Raw genomic sequence first — 18,481 nt, forward strand, 5'->3', positions numbered from 1 at the left:
AAGAGTAGTTCAGATATGGAGTGATTACAATGCTTTTGCCTGCCAGCTGTCTGGCAGTCCATCAGAAATGGTCCGGCACTCTCGCTTGTTTTTTTGATTGGGGCAAAAGTCATCAAAAGTCACTACTGGCCTTATCAGGACTGTTGCTATCAGCAGAAAAGCCAGGAAGTGATAGCTCAGGTACCAGCACACCTCCTCTTTACCCTAGGATCATGCTTGTGTTCCAGTCATTATACCAGGAGATTCTGCACCACTGCTCTACAGTTAGCAGATATCAGTTGTCTGCCCTTTCAGTGCAATCTTGAGAACTACAATTCGCTAAAATAACTTTTAAAAATCAAGGCACAAATTGAGACTGAACTGTTTAAAGATACTGTTGGACTGCAAAAGACTTCTGAAGATTAGAATTAAAGAAACTTTGAGGATTTGTACTACAGTGTCTAATTTCATTTCAATGTGAACTTTGCATTTTGATCCCCAAGTAAAAGCGAATTCTTTAAGATGCATTAATAGGTTTCAATATGTCTGTGCCATTGTTTATTATAATATTTATTATTATTTATGGCAGCACAACCCACACAAGTTCCCAAAGGGTTAATGCAACTAGATGAGCTGAAATTCATGAGCATAATCCTAAACAAGTGAGTTGAAGTTCTATCAGGTCTATTTCATAGCATCAGGGATTACTGCTAGCAGTCTAATCCTACTGAGCCTAAGGGAGGTACGTTGTATTGTATTTGAAATCCTGGCCAGGAAAGAACGGAAGGTTAAATGGGTGCCTTGCTCTGTAATCAAATATCACAGGCACTACTTATCTATTCAATGAACAACTAACGTAGAAAATCAATTAGGAAACAAATAGCTTCTTCTTTTGAATTTTTTTTTACCTAACAAAAAGAGAGAGTGAGGAATAAATGGTTTTGTAAAATATGTTTAACAAAACTCTATCGTACTGTCCACTATAAAATAACATGTAGACTGGCAAACATTAAGAGGAAAGAACAAAACACCCTATAGCAACTGCTGGTGTTTTAATGCTATTTCTTTAAGTGTTGGGGCTATTTTCAAGGCTAGCATGTATTCAACACCAGCAATTGAGCATCTTCTCAATGTATAAAGCAGCACACGGAAACTACGCATACAAAAATATTAACTGACTGCAGATAATTGGACTGTGCTCAAATGAAATCATAAATACATATCCGGTTGTTCATAACTGAACATCTTAAATTATGTATCAATTGTGAAGAGCATTTCTTCAGCTGTGCATCATCTTTTGTTCACTTGGTTAAAATCCCAGGAGTACTGAAAAAGGCTGAAGCTCCTGCTGGTCTTTGTTCCCAGCAGGGAGAAGTCCCTTTTGGTGGTCCTGAGGTTAACACCCTACCCAACACCCCCCCCATACCTGTCATTCTGAATAGACTTCACAGTCTGTGCACACAGACAAACAGCCTGACCTGGCCAGCTAGTTTGACCCCTGGGCAGGAAGAAGATCACATCTGGTTATTAATATTGGGACATTAAAAAAATGTAATCTTCAAGGCACTCGGAGAAGCAGGCTGGCAATTATACAGTATGCACTGGATGTCAGTCAGGGAGCACGTTAGCCTGATATTATGTCCGAGAATGCTAAAACATTCATTTTGCTCTGATGTGGGGTTTCAAATACAGTCTCCCTCTGTATCTCTGAAAGCTGGTAGGAGAAGTTAGCCCAAAGCACTTAAGTCTGTAGCTTCTCTGTTCCTACACGTCCCAATTTTTAGTCTGTTTTACACAGTTTTATAATGTAAAATGTTTGCAGCTGAAAACTGATGTAACTAGAAAAAAAAGCCATAATTTTACAGTAGAGGAAGGCACCTGATAAATGAAACAAAACCTCATAATATTACAGTTGTGCTAAAAGTGCCCCCATCACATTCTCTGAATATTTTACCACTACCCAGACTTTTTAGTTCATTCATTCCAGACACCTGCACATTAGATCATCTAAACACACTTAGTTTATGTAATTGGCTAAAATATACAGAAACACATTTGTACATGCTTGTGATATATTTTATATACACACGCACGTATGCAAAGCTTTATATAGCATAGATTTAATACTGTCATGTGTGAAATCCTAGTGCTACCAAAGTCAATGGCAAATTTACCTTTTGTTTGAGTCGGACCAAATCTTAACCCTTTCTAGACAACAACACAGAGCCTCATTGAGATATGTACTGACAATATGTACTGACACCTTTATATAGCCAGATAATTATTTCTATTTGTCCCACTGGTTGTGCCTAAAACAGAATGAAAGACCATGGTCTGGAGCTCTTATATGCTCTATTTTGTTGGCATCCCAGCCTTACTGATGCCACATGGAAAATTTTGGATTGCCAGTATGAACCCAGCACAGGTCCAGCAACATTCACAAAGAATGCTCTGTGCCCCCAAGGCACATTTTTACACCTCTCATGTGGAAGGTAGAGGAATATGCTCTTCAGAGAAGTCTCAAGTCAGTCCTAAAAGAGGGTGTCAACATAATCTCTATGCTTGAAACCAGACCTAAAATTGTCTCCAAGGGTAGACATTATTAATGCCAGCCCAGATAGCTTAAATCAGCTGTCATTAGTTTGGTTTTGCTGAAAACCACCATCAAGTCTTTTTCCCTGCTTCCCTTCAAAAGGAAAAATTTCCTTTCAAATTACACTGGGCCAACACCCAGGACAGGCCTTCTACCAACGACGTGTTAATCTTGTGATCAGTGAGTCTGAAAAAGGAGTTTTATAGCACTGGAGGTGGGAAGTTTCCAGCTTTCCAACAGAATGCTAGCACTTGTTTTTAGCTCTGATAGGCCTTGAGATGTCAGACCTTCAAACTGAAACACTATTATGTATGGAAAAGCTATTATAGGAAAAATGTAAGACGTTTCTAAAATATATTAGTCACAAAGTCACCATGGTGTTTTTTCCCTTTAGTATTAGTGGAGCTTGGCTTGGTACATGCAGCCATATGAAAAAAGAGTATTGATACAGTTAAAGAGTGCTCTACAAATTTCTCACATATTTTTCCTAATGCAAAATATGCAGGAGGTTCAAAATGCGCGATAGTTTCCTGTGGGATAGTCAGCATACCTTTTTCTGTCTTTATTACTTAAAACAACACGGTCAACTCAAGCTTGAGACAACAAAACCTTTATCCCATTCATCCCAAATACTTAGAAATGCATATTTGATAATGTACACAAACACTCACATATGTATACACAAGAGCAAGTGGGAGAGATTATTGGCAGAAAAGAGAAAAAATATAAAGGAGCTTGGGACTTGGCAAGAATGAAGTTGGCCTAAGTACTGCAGAAATGACACCATTCCAGACGTAGATGGCACTGTGAAAATAGACACGTAGAGTTGTCAGTAGGGCAGGCAGAAGAAGAATGTGGTGAGGTGGTAAACACTGGCCGTATGTGTGCGCCACTGAGGTTGCAGAGTAAACCACGAGGCAAGGATGACACTATGCACAGTCCTGAGGGAGCTGGTGTTTTGGAATGAGATTCCAAGCTTGAGGCAAGAGAGGAAATGTTCCTGACAGGTTGGGGCCTTTCAGGGTGGAGGCTTTCTCGTTTTAGTAGCTAGTAGCTGCTTGAAAAATGCTCGCAAACGTGGAATAATTTAGGAGCAGAAACAGGCTGTGGATGAGGTGACCTCGTATGTATGCTCACAAAGTATTTCATGAGTATCAATACCCAGTAACCGGTTTTGATCTGTAAAAGATATTTAGGAGGTAGATTTCGTTCTAACAACACACGCTCTGTATCAAACAGGCGAGCTGTTTTGGTGAGAAGGAAAACACTTCCAAATTCAAATCCTCTCTTCTTTTTCACACCCTCTTTCCGAAGCAGTCTCTCTGACTCTCCCTTTGTAACTAGCCTTTTCTCTAGAGCACCAGAAACAAATGGAAAAACCCTAGAAATAAACTTCAGGAGAAAAACAGAAACAGTAACCATCAATTTCAGCAAGAAATTACCCAAATAACAGAACTTTTTGAACTGGATAATTTCTCACAGTAGTGACAAACCACAGTAGTCAAACCACAGGAGAGCCATGTCGCAGTCAATTGACAGAGTTAGGAAACACTGTCATTTTGGAAAACTCCTGGGCCAACTCCATTCTTGGAGTAACACTACCAAGATCAGCAATACTACCACAAAGATGGATTTGGCCCACATTCCTCCAGTCTCTTTCCTCTCATCACTGTTTTAATAGGAAACAAACAATTTTTTTAAAGCTTCAAATAAATTCTACAGAGGCTAAAAGTCACACAACCAGTAAAAACCCTGTATTTTTCCTGTATCTTTGCAAAAGTTTAGACTTTTGCTTAACACTATTGACCTATCACATACTACAGAAAACACCTCACAGACCCTGCTCATGCCATTGGCAGCTGAATATCTTATCTCTGTGGCAAATGGAGGAAATAATCCTCATCAAAAACTAAATGCTACATGAAAAGTTGGGGAGGGGGTTTTGTGAATGAGAGCCTGGTATACGTTTTAGCAACGAAAAAGAACAGTCGGTGCTTGGAAAGAGCTGCCATAGTTCATCAAGCCCAGAACACCCTGACACAGCCCAGCCAGGCTCCCTGCAAGGTGAGCACATGAGAAATTAAACCTACCTGAGCAAGGGTTCAAAATGCAGGAACACAGTCAGACCCTACGATTTGCGACAGCAGCCGCTGCCTTTCTGCCCCAGATAAAAAGCTCCCTGCAGTCACCAGCATCCCCCCAAGCTGGCTCTACCCGGGAGCTCCCCACAGCTCCCTGCGCAGGGGGGATTTCACTCTCATCACAGACACACCTAAGGTGTGCTCTAGCTACTGCCCTTCCCACTCCTTCCCCCAACACATCCCCTGCGGAAGGACGGTGCACGCACAGCTGGCTCTCTGCCAGCCGGGGACTCCCTGACATGAGCAGAGTAACCCTGCCCTCCCCCATGGCAGGGAACGTGCATCAAATCTCCAATTTCTTTTGCTCCATTACTGGCAGAAAGGGAGCTGAGCCAAAGGTAGAGAGGGTTGTCCTGTGACTGTGTGTTTGTCATACGTTTCCTTATTTCAAGCTTTCTCCAATGACTAACATCCTCTTTAAGAGTTTCAGACAGAAGTAAACTATTCTAAGATGCCAACTGCTGGAGATAGTGAGAAACCATTTAGAAGTATTTCATTTTCTTGGGGGCACAGGAAATAAAAAAGGAAAAAACCAACAGTTATGTACTTTGTTTTTCCAGAAAGAGGGAGGGGGAAGAATCGGAACTATTTCAAACCTGATTTTGTGAAAACATATTCAGTGAGCTACAGCCAAGATAAGTGCACATCAACGTGCCTCTTTTGCTTTAACTAATTAGCAGTATTACAGGGTTCAGTAGTGACACATCAGCAGTAATTGATCCTCTGATGCAATTTTTGTGTATTTCAAACTAGCCAATACATCCAGCCAAGAGGGCTGTGCAAGGACGGAGGCTGGCAGTCAGCACAGAGAAGCCGGTCACCGCCTGAGCATGACCTTGAACCCCGGGATGCTAAACACACGCAATCAACAGGAGCCGCCAGCACTCAGCATTTCTGAAAACCAGACCCCTAATCCCTTCACTTTTATCACTTCCTCTACCACTGGCAGGTAGGACAGCTAATTTAAATTCAGGTGGGGACTACTCTAAATGAGTGTTTGTATATACTCACACAGGGAATCAGGAACTTCCTGGCTTGCTCTGAAATTAGTATTTCATTTCAAATTTTGTGCTGACTTGGTGAGCATTTGGCATTCTATTTTCACATTATTTCACACTACATACAGGGTAACTTAGTTACTATATTTCTTTCTCTTCTAATCCTTAATGTGAAAGGTTTTAATGTCAAGCAGCATGAAGGCCAGAACAATCCAAAAGTCAACACAGCTCCCACAGTATGACTTCAACCACAACAGACATCCCATCTGTATTTCATGGTGTACCTTAATAACAATCAATAATACATTAAAGTTAGCACTGAACAGTATAAAAAGAGCACACTACAAAGAGTCCATTGGAGTATGTCTCAGCCTTGTAGTCCACATGCAGAAACAACATCTTCTGTCTTGCCCCAGCAAATGAATATCTGGGTTAAATATTTGCAGATAGATGGCTAATTGACTATTTCTGTTCTTCAGGCTTAACAAATAGTTAACTGCCTTTGGGTATTTGTACCCCAAGTCACTATATATAGCAATAAATGTGGGAAAGCAACAAGAGACAGCTGTCTGAAGAGACGGGCAATGTGACACAGGGCTCAACTGGATGCTTCTTTCCCTCACTCTCTTAATATTAGGGGGAAATTAATTCTTTCATGGGGTAATTCAGAGCTGGAGTTTTTCTCTCTCAGCTTACTAAGCTGGAAGCGGCCTAACCCACTTAATGTAGACATCTAACACAGAGGCAAAGGAGTCGTGGATTAGAAATGGACAGAGACAGAAAACAAACTAGAGGAACTAGAAGGCCATTTTACAGAACAAAAGTTACCTCTGGGCCTTCTAACATCAAACCAGGACTGATCTTGCAGAGGGCATAAAAGAATTCATGCCAGTAAAGACCACAAAGGAATCCAAGAAAATGTATATTAGAAAGAACAATTTGAACCAATTGAAGAAGTTACTGGCGTCTAAGTTAAATGTAACCATACTAGGACACTTGGGCATCAGTATGAAAGGGGGCATGGGAAGAGACATGCAATGAAAGGCAACATATTTCCAGCACAGAATGCAATAGGATTTGTTTAAAGCAGATTATATTTTTGGATGCATGAGGCATGGGACAGTGAAATCATACAGCTCCACTGAGAACAGTGTGTTCAGTTCTGAAATATCCGTGTATCTCAAGAAAAATTTAGCAGAGGTAGAAGCAGTTCAGCAATCAGTGATGGGATTAACAGAAATGTAGAAAAAACTTCCTCTAAAAGCAACACTGAATAGATTTAAATCGTTTGGTGCATGAATAGTGTAAATAGAGACATGATAGAAAGATCATAAAATTATCATAAATATTATTATGAAGATGTAAAGTTTATATAGAAAGATCATAAAACAAGTAAGAACACATGATATTTCTTGTTCTATTACCAGATGAATAAACAAATAAAACTTAAAAACTTAAATGAATGACAGAAATTTTTTAAAGCTGAAAAAATTATATTTATATGCAGGTTAAAGTAACCTGCGGAACTCCTTCCCGCTGCATGTTATTGAGCCAAGAGTTCAGTTTATAAACTGATTTGATGTTTGTGTACATATAAGACCACCCAAAGACCACTTTTGGGGAAAAAAAAAGATACTTGCATTTGTATGATGTTAATTCATTGTTCTTTAAGTACAGAGGATGTAGGAGAAGAAAAAGAATTTTCCTGTATGAGCAACATTATTCCATATTTGCCCATGAAAGATTTTTTGCTCTTCTCTGAGAAGCAATTGTTGTTAGCCAGTCTGGAGCAAAGAGATTAGATAAGGTGGACTAATGGTATAATTTGCTGTGATAGGACAATGATTGCATACTTGGCCTATCAATGTGTTGTAGCTTCTAAAATAGCATTCTGTTATGGACAGCCACTGCAAAGGATGTACTTGACTAACTTTATTTGCAATGGAGTATTTTTCATTAGGACAGGTTGGAAAGATATCTCATGATTAAGAGACTCAGAAACACCTCCATAGAAGAAAGAAATATTCTTTACACCTAGACCAAATCCTGATAATTTCAGCCCTAAAAGTGCCTATAAGAAAATTATGAGTAACTGGGACAAGCAAATTAGAACAGAAATGGAAATCCAACCTTTACTACAGCAGACACTAGCATATATAGACCTTTGTACAGTATTATAGCAAGTGACAGTAGCAGCCTGGAGTATGTACGTACGCACGTAGTTTTAAATTCTGTTTATGCTCTTGGGGAGTGTACACTTTTATAAGCACATACACCTGCCTTTTTGCTTCCCCCCATCACACCCCCTGTTCAAGCAACCCAGTTTCTAACAACTGTGACTTCCTCCCCAGCACTAGTGTTGGATAATATCTGTCTCTCTAAAGTTTTCATGAGCATGAATGACTTCAGACTCCATCTCTGAATCCTCCCAGTAACAGACACTGTATTAAGCATAAGTACAGATAAATATAGGCAGATAGAAAGACAGATAGGTATTTCTTCACATATGTGAAGAAATTAAGTGGTATGCTTAATTACATTTCTATAAAGTCCACTTAGACTGCCAAACATATTGGGGGACAACCTCTCACTCACCTCTGCTTGGTTAGGGACACATTTTCTTTTTCCCCAAGGCCGTGCTGTCTTTCTTAGCCCAGATAGTATTGAGCTTACCTTCTAAATCTATTAGGACAAACAACTAGTGGAAGTAAAGGAGAGACATTTGTTTAGTTCCTGTTGCAAACACTGAGGCACAAAGCCTTTGCATCTGCAGAGCACAAAAGCTGAGGTAACTGGGATACAGGCTTGGACTCTGTAATATGAGATTTTAGAGTTCTCCTTTTATTGATCACCAGCCCAACTCTCTTCCTTATCATAAAAAAATATTACATACATACAACTCTTCAAAAGCAGCATAGCTCTTGTCTTTTGTAAACCCCAAAATGCTTTAGGCAAACCTTATTATCTGTTTAATACTTTTGAGGTAGCTGAGGCCACAGAATTTGAGCTGTTGAGCAGAGAACTCAGAAAAGAAACACCCTAGAAAGACTTCTGGATCCAGGTCCTACATGTAATATGTTGAGTCATAGATGATCCCACAAACCTATTTTTGTTTTTCAATAAATGAAAAAAAAAAAAAAAGAGACTACAAAGTGTCTAACTGAGGATTTGCTCTTTCTCAAAAAATACCTGTCAGGAGTCCTAATGACTAGTTCTGAAGATTTTCCCCCCTTGAGTTCTATAAGCTACAGAAATTCAGATATCTAGGTCACAAATTTGGGAAAATTAGTCTTAAACTGTGGCCTGTGATCTTTGTCATCTGAGAACTGACTTCAGAAGATCCTGCTCTGATATATCCCAGCAGGGTCCTGACTTCCTCTGAGGTCAAAGATTTTGAGTCACAGAAGTTCCTGGACAAATAAGGACATAAGGTTTTCAGAAACACTTGCAGTTTGGCCTCGTTTTTTCCACCAGCTTCATTCTTCCTAATTTCCAGTCATTCACTAGCTGCGTACATATCTGCAAATGCCAAAGGGTGTTTCCAAAATAGTAACATCTAGATACTAAAAGCTGTCTCATTTCAGTAGTAAAGCAAGCCTTTTTCCATGCTCTCATTACTAGCGGACACAAAGAGCAAGAATACCAAGATCCTGCTTAGACTTATTTTCATTGTTTTAGCTGTAAAAATATCAAGCTTCTGGTCATTCACAAAATGTTTATTCAATTAGAAAACTTTAGTATTTTTGTCTCAATCTATTCCCCAGAGAGCAAGCTTTTGTCTAGGTTACATAGAAAATAGGAACGCTGTTTTTTGAATGGTATGAAGCTCTATCAGGGGAAGTTCAGATTGGACATTAGGAAAAGGTTCTTCCCTGAAAGGGTGGGTCAGTCACTCGAGCAGGGTCCCCAGGGGAGTGGTCACAGCAGCAAGCCTGTCGAAGTTCAAGGAGTGCTCTTAGTCATATGGTTTAGTTTTAGTTAGTCCTGCAAGGCAGTGGGAGTTCAACTCGATGATCCTTATGGGTCCCTTCCAACTCTAGATAATCTGATTCTATGATTCTATGAACAAGAGGAAGTGCCCCTCCTTCTCTTTTGCCATCAGGACCCAGAGTTTTGAATTTAGCGTAAGGATAACATCAGTCATACCTGGTACGATAGTTGAGCCAGTTGCAACTTTTCAGGATTTCCCATGGAAAACATCTTCCTTCTTAAAGCAGTTTGGAGACAACTGACCTCCCTCACTCCCCCAGCCAAGGACTGCTGTAGGCCCAATCACAAGTTTAGGATACCAATGGAACATTTCTATACATGTCAAAAAACTTTAGAATGAGATAATATAGACCACTGGAATTGCCTGCTAAAGTTCTGGTAAGAAGAGCTTCCACTGTAAGCCTTTGTTTTAAACAGGGTCATCACAACAGGACTGATCTTGAACTTTCTCTGAATAAGTGTAACCTATTTTTCTATTAAAAGTTTGGGCACAAACTATCCCTGAACGGAAGATTCTATGTTGCATTTATGGGAAGTGGTGGCTCTATGGTTCTTCTATCCAGAAGCAGTGCAAGGCAGCAGCATATGTTCTTCTTTGGGAGTGTTTACAAGGGAGAACAGATTGCAAATAAACACTCTTCTTTGGGAAGACTCCTGAATACTGACCCTATGTGCTAGGTTGCCTGAAACCAGTAGTTATATACTCATGTATTTTAGACACATGAATCATGTTAACAGAATGTTTGAGTAACACTCTAGGATAATATTTTTTTAATAGAAAAAAAATTACATTTTTTGTTCGGCAACTCATATGGTCAAATATCCACTCTTGGAATAAGATTAGTATATTACCATTCATGTCTCCCATTAGCAATATGTAGTTTCCTACTCATGCATATAAGCAAGGAGTATTGCTCATACCCTTTGTATATGACAAAACCATTTTTTTTCCTGTTTTTGTCACCACTACTGCTGTAGGATGCCCCAGGCATGGGAATCTGCACAGTTCATCATTCAAGGACTACCTTTGCTCAATTTTTGTTTCCTTCAATGCCCCCTGCCTTTAAAAGCTAAAGATTATCTTAATGCCTTCCCTCCCACAGGGAGAGTAGCACATACAGTTTCCCCCGAGGCTATGGTGCACAATACTCTGTGCATCTGTCTGCTGCGGAACTGCAGGGCTGGCACCTTCTGCTGCAGACCAAGGGGGTCATTTCCATGACATCCTCCTTCATGGCTGTCCACAAAGCAAAGGTCTTGCGTTTCTTAGCAAAGCTTCACTTTCTTTATATATCAGCATGAGGATGTACGATCATCATTCTGCACTATCTGCCTGTATAAAGTACACCAGCCTAACAGACAGACCACCAGGATCAAAAAAATATTACAAGCCACCACTTGTAATTTATGTTTTATTAACATGAAAACCCTACCCACATTTAATGCAATTACAACCTATTTCCTGTTGCACCATATTGTATTTTGCCCACAAACATACACATGGAAGTTTATCCAATCCAATATGTCTCCTGCATTGTGCCCAATTCTTGCTATAAAGAGCAAAATTGGTATTACTCAGCATTTCACACCAGCCTCTTCATTACCCTTCCTTACAAAATCTGACTGAAGCATTGCTCCAGTGGTACCCCAAAGGAGAAAAAGAATAAATGCAGAAAGTGAATTTGTCTATCTAGCTAGAGCAAGTCAATACAGTCTCAAGAGCTGTGTATCAAACAGCTCAAAGCTCAGCCCTGTGCATATGAGGTCTCTAAGGTTTTATACCCATCAACCCTCCTATAATTTCCCAATTCTGGTATTTTGTCTAGATGGACAGACAAATGCATAGACCAAGGCAAAGTTTCTCCTAAATCAGCTAGTAAAAGTAATAGCAAAGCTGAAGTACACATATGCGTGTCAAAATACAACTTTCCTGTCATGTCCCAGTCTTTTTTTTTTTTTTAGTGCTCATTCTTAACTATGTGGAAGAGATGGTGGAGAAAAATCCCACCTGGGAGAGCCTGGTAAACTCTAATTACAATTTTAGAGAGTACACCTGTAGTGAGTTGCGTAATATCAGCTCAAATCTCCTAAGGGTAACAAGAAAATCTATGTTGCAAGGCTGGGAGGGAGTGGCTGCTAAATCCATAGCTGCAATCTATTTATGCACATATACACATGCACTCACGTTGACATAATACTCTTACATACACTCTACACCGCATCTCTACTTTGAATCTCAGTCAGAAATAATTACATATTTCTCTTAAGGTCAGAATGAAAGAACTCCAGGCACAAAACCCAGCTGTTATACAGCCATTTTGTGTGTTGAGCATACTGAATAAATGAGGCTGATCCTCTTTATGCTGCTTTTGCTCCCCTCCTTGCTCACTCTTCCTGCTCTGCAAGAGGAGCTACGAGCCTGGGCTCCGCTGGGCAGGCTGCGCATTGCAAGTCGTGTCCAAATAGTTTGGTACAGACCCCTTTCAAAGAGTAGCCTTACACATCCTCACCCAGGACAGCAGGCAAACTGGGATCCTGGACACCAATTCAGTGGAGGAATGTGGGGATTCTCTAAACCATGATTTAAGAGTACCTTTCTGCTTTAGCAGTATGCCATAAGCTGAATACACTGTATGCTATTTTTTACAAGGACCGTTATGGAGGACTATGTGAGAGCCAGATATCTGAATATCAAATCAAATATGCATGAAATATAATGTGAAAACTTTTTATCTTCTATGATATTTTAAAATTAAAATAAAAAAAGAATAGGCTTCAAATTACTATTCTGCTAGCCCACAACTTGTTTGGGTTTTTTTAAATAAATGTACTTGTCTATGGTGTATAAGTACATACAGTAAGCATATACATTATGTAAAGCTATGTATAGCTGACTGCACAATGTGTTCTTTGAACATTCGTTTCTCTTTATACATATAAGCACAACAGCATAATCTGAATTGCAGTAACTAAAACTTGCAGTGGAAATTAAATTTCATAAAACATTTAAAACCTTAAATGAACATAAACCTGAAAGCACTATAAAAATTGAAATATCCTCTACCGTGAGGTTTATGTTTAGCAACAAATTAGAATAACTTTTGTTTATCACTGAAAACAGCTTTCTTCACCTAAACAAACAACAAGAATAAGATTAAGCAAAACGTGTTTTGGCTCCTCAGATGTGCAGACATATTCCAATTTCCTTTCCACAATGATTTTTATGCAAATCAATGCTGCACAATCTCCTGACCTCTTTTACCATCATACTGGGACAATGACAGTTCAATAATTGGACTGGCACATATCTAGGATATTTGATTTTAAATTAAAAAGTTAGTGCAGGACAATTGAAATGAAAAGAATGTGACTTTCTGTTAATTCCCGACTGATCAAGTATCACCATTTCATGCCAAACAGAGTAAAGCAAACAAAGTGATTGGAGTTGTTAGTCCATTCGTCCCCGTATGCGTATACTTCACACCCCCCACCTCAGTTGTTAATTCCTAACAACAATGCTTTCATCCAGAACAAGGATAATGAGAAAAACCCAAGCAGTGTTCCTTGGGGAACTGTTAGACTAAAAGTTACCTAAGGACTAAATCCCACTTGTGCCTCCTGCACGTGATAAAGATGAGCAAAGCATTCAATATCCCTGGCTGATTTAAAATCCAAATATGCAAACAGCATTATGGAATCCAGACAGACTATTCTGCTTCACTGATGACAGATGCAGGAAAAAAGCTAGTCTAATTAAGATTTTGACTTTGAACCAGCAGAGAAGTGGACACCTCGCTTGAAAAAAGCCATGCATAACCCCAGCTGAAAAGCAGGTGCTGCACGGTATTTGCATTTCCTGCAGAGGATGCTAGCTAGCAGGACCAACCCGCTGACCGTGAAAATTCTTGGCCCTAAGTGACCCAAGGACAGACTATAAATCCATCCTATAAAATATAGTAAAAGCCCCGTTTGTTCTTCCACCCTTTCAATATGTGATGTTATACATTTGTGATTATCTCATTTTATTGGGCTCTTTAGAAAGCTGTTTATGATCATTTGTGGACAAAACAAAGGCTCATTGTAAACTCTTTTTTAAATAAGTTGGAAGGTCAATATGAAACAAAGGGCACCACTTTCATGACTGCTACATGCAAGCTATGCTTGTGTGTGTAATATTACAATGCATTTCAGCAAAGGGATAGAGTCCTAGCTAATTACAAAGCCAACATATAATAGTATTGCATTAGCAGCCCAAGAAATTCCTATTGAATTGCATACATCTGAAAACAGAAAGACGTGCTTGTGCTGAAACTTAATTATCTTGGCAAAAACTGTGAGGGCCAGATTCTCAGAAGACATAAACACAAAGCTCTGCTTTACACTCCTGAGGATCTAATTCTTTGTTTATTCAGATAACCTCCATCAGCTAAAACTTACCATTTGGATTGACTAGTCTGCCTTATTATTTATGGTATCTGTAGCTAAGTAAACCAATTAATACTCAGTTTGTGAGTCGGAAAAAGAATACTGCTGATCTGCAAATACAAGGTTTGAAAGAGACAATCGGCGTGCTCTGCCAGGTTAAAAATGTTAATGCTGTTGCATTCTACCCTAGGCAAAGAAGACAAGCCTTTTTCAAGGACAGTTCTGACTGAAATTCTTTTTTATGTGTTCAAAGTAAAACATTATGGTAAAAAATGAATACAGCTTTGTTTGTTTCTTCAGTCATCATTAGCAATAGACATAAAGGTATTCTGGTTTTGAGCCCATATGGAAAGATCATCAACACTTTCTGCTTCTGGGTCCTTTGCCAAAATACCATATCCCACATGCCTTTTACCTTAAAACATAAAAGAAAAGGTGTTGTTCTGGTCAAATAAAGAAATAATTTTTACTAGCATACGTCTAATGTTAAAGCTGCCTAAATCCTGCCAAAGACGTTAAAACACCATCTGCAAAACAGATTTTCATTAAATTGATCAGTTTAAAGTTAAGCAGCTAGGCAGATGATGCTTTTGAGCTAACCTTTAACCTTTAACCTTCTTAAACTGAAATCAGGTCACTCCTTTTGGGTAATATCTTTGCCGTTTGAGAACATGAGAGGTAAAGTGATCTATCCAAATTGAACTGACAATTGTAGCTTTAATAGTGTTATGGATCAATATTTTGTCAATAAAGGGGAAACCAAGGTAGTTTTCACACAGCTGAGTATTACTCTGCTAACTGCACCCTGTTACTTCCCCTGAGCTCCTAAATAGTTGCATATATGACATAATGTACGGCAAATATCCAATATAAAATTAATGTCTTTTAAAGCTATTATGAGCTAATTGAGGAATATTTTGGATAGACTAATTTTAAATATTTATTTGTGATTAGAAATTGATCCTGTCGTTCAGTTACTTGGTTAACTAATGCTTCTTTTCAGCCTCTCCAGTTTACTTTGCAAAAAGGATACCCTGTATTTATTTATTCATTAAAAGTATTTGGAAAGTATTTTATGAGGACGGGACATGATATATGGTGACTCCCTGAATCAAAAGCTATTTGACTAAGCTACAAAATGGCTTCCTTAAGAGCAGTTCCAGCTATACGTACTTTATATCCACAGAGAGAGATCACCGTCCTGCCTCAGCTTCCCAAACCTGCCGAAGTTGAATGCTTCCTGCTGCAGAATGGAAATGCACTCTGTTGCTATAGAGGCTTTCTCTGTTTACTGGTGGAGTCACTGAATGCTTCTTGATGGATGCTGCAAAGGACTCGCAGCTCTTCTGTGGTTTAATTTGCTAATATCGAGCTCCACAATTCCAAATGTAAGTCTTTGGGAAATTCATTTAGCCCAAGTTGAGTTCGTTCAGGGTAAGGCCGTCTTTGTTCTGGTTCCTAGCAGCCATGTTACCAACACCATTTGAATACTGCACTTCTGTAAGGAGCAATCAGTCCATTTCTTTTTTAAATAACTTAGAAAACAGCTGAAGGTTTCACTTTGCCACATTTAGAATCTAACTCTGAAAGTGACATTTCAGTACTGCCTAAAATTATACAGCTTCAGAAGAGAAGCTCTGATGTTCTTGGTTGCCTTAAAAGCTACAGTTATGAAAAGACATCCTTTTATTCCATCAATAGCTAAGCACGGGAAGAGAAATCAAGCTGTTATGGCAACATTTATAAAAAGAAAATTCACAAAACAATAACATTTAAATAAATATAAATGACTAAAGAAAAAACTTTGAGGTACTTGACAAAGCAAAGGAACAAAGTCGCAGGGTTTTTTTCTGTGCTTTCAGATGGTTTTAGTATTAAAGTTTTTATTGCCAAACTATATTCACAGCACCTTAATTTTAAAAGAGTTAGAGGAGCTGCTTGAATATGAACACAATTCATGAATATTCGATATTGCTCCCAAGGTATATATCTATTATTCATACAAATTAACGTTCTTTTTTTCCTTAGGTGCTCTACAAGTTTATCTGATGTATCAAGAGAAAAAAAGTTTACAACTCTCTTGGTGTCAACAGCTTCACCAAGACCTGACAAAACTATCAAGTCTGCTAGCAGATGACTTTACAGACTTTCAAAATCTCATTTATTTCCACCTTGAGGCCTGAATTTACACACACAATTAAAAGTAAGGTTTTCTGGGTGACGTACGGAGACATTACATTCTGTTATAAAGCGTATATATCTAGACCATTTTGGTTATTTGGGACACATTGTAGTACTTCCAACCCCAAATCTTAAAAAATAATAATACTAATAACCCAACTAATATTTTAAATAAGTCATTTCTCTCCTTCAAATTAGCCTTAAAATTAGATTATATGAAAATAGCATGTGCATGTGTACATGCTCTCTGCTTTCTGAGTTGATAAGCCTAGCGGGGTTCAAATGTCAAGCTTCTCTAAGAAGTCATGAGGGACAGAAACTTTTCAAAAAGCTGAGATTCTCACCAGCAATCCTAAGGAAAGGTCTTGAAAAATACATGTATCAAGAGACTTGCAACCCTACGGTTACCAGCAGTACACTTTCGATTGTCCTTCTGTAGGACATGAAACTTAGAGGGTGTCTAAGAGCTTATGCAGTCCTTCTCCACTGGGATGTCTTTCATCCTAACTGATTCAGAGACTGAAAAAAGATTAGCGATGGTCATTTGCCATGTATGATAGCTGCACCGCATAGGCACTACTAAATTGCTTGGTCTAACAAACTAGGATCTGGAAAAGAAGGAGGTTCAGCAGCAGGACATTTTTAGTGATGAGAGCTAAGAGCTGAGACTCGCTCCCTTAGTATGCTGCATCAAAGGGTTTGTAGGACGTGCTTCAGACCCAAACATATTTGATGAAGATTTCTCTAGGGATTGGGCTGAGTGAGTGAAGAGACAGTGCTGTTTTCAGTAGATAGTTTGTACCTTACAAGTCCATTGCTATGCCTATAGCTTTATTTTAAAAATAAGCAACTGGCCTCGTATTTGCAACAGTCTCCAAAGCTTTGTCAGTGAAGCCATCTGAAAAAAGCCCTCTGCCTTCCCATCTCCCATCCTATCATTCCTATCTGTGACACAGTTTGCAGCAACGTCTCCCTGAATGGTGACATTATAAAACAGATCGTTGAAATAATCCAGGTTAACCTTCCAAAAAGGAGACGGGGACCAACTATGTTTAACCTAGATCAGTTAAAAAAAATGACTTAGAGTGTGACTAGAGTGTGACTCCACAGTCAGCGTAACTGGAGGGAGCAAGGAACCGTTTCACGGATGATGGGGAACATGAACTTCTGAAGGCAATTTTGCCACTGAAGCAGGCTAACTGTGTCACTAGACTCTCAGCTCTTTTGGGACTTTGGATCTTTAAAAGAACCAACAAACAAACATAAAAAGCCCACCTCCCTAGAGTTAAGGAAAAATGCAATTTAAATAAGATACATGATTAAATTAGCAGAGCAGCCAGCACTGTGGGACAATGTAATAGACCCAATCTTCTGTTACTGGCATTTTTGTCCATAGCAGATCCACCAAGGTTACAACTATCAGGCTATAAAATGAAAATCCAGGTTATTGCCTGTGCACCCTGTGTTAGCTCAGAACAACCATTTGAACATGGTTGAACACCAGCAAAATGTCATTTCTTCCTTAAACTAGAGGTCTGCTGAGGCTTTTCTGTATTTGTTCCGTGTGTACACATTTTCAACATGATTAGAAAACCAGCATAGTTGCTATAATCAGCAGATGACTCCTGATAGTTTAGTTATCACAGATTTCTAGTATAAATCAATAGATAACACTTGCAAAATGGATTTTCTAATCATATTTAGAGCTTGTTACAGTGACTAATGGTTTGCAATATTTCCTGAATTTTTATATCCCCTAGACAAAAGAAGTTTTTAATAAGTTACAAAGTTATTCATCTTGGAAATGAATGTGTTATATTTTGTACATGAACCAAGACAATCAAGCCAATCCAGTAAACACACTGCAGAAAATAAGTTACCCCATAATTAGGGTTTGGAAAAAGTCATGACAAGTTGTGTAATAAATGGTATTCATCACTCCCACATATTCATTATATCCACATAGTTTTTTCCAGTAAAGATAAAAATATAGTTGCCATTCTACTAACATGTTTATCTACACCACACCCTTTCATGTTTGTGAAAAATCATTACTGGCTTGGAAAAGAAGAGCAGACAAAAGGATGGCAGTGCTTACTTTTGAATATCCTTGGTAATAATGTGGCATATTGCATGTGCTTACTGAAAATACCAATGTAAAATAACTTGCCTGT

At 38.8% G+C, this 18,481-nt stretch overlaps 1 protein-coding gene across 1 annotated transcript in view; it reads right to left on the reverse strand.

Annotated features, from left to right (window-relative positions):
- ZFHX4 (zinc finger homeobox 4) overlaps positions 1–18,481 on the reverse strand; it is a 124,952-nt gene that overhangs the window by 101,877 nt on the left and 4,594 nt on the right. The gene's annotated exons all lie outside the window — the stretch shown is intronic.

The sequence above is a fragment of the Egretta garzetta genome, unplaced genomic scaffold (assembly GCF_000687185.1).
Source record: "Egretta garzetta isolate BGI_Z169 unplaced genomic scaffold, ASM68718v1 scaffold251, whole genome shotgun sequence".
Taxonomy (NCBI): Eukaryota; Metazoa; Chordata; class Aves; order Pelecaniformes; family Ardeidae; genus Egretta; species Egretta garzetta.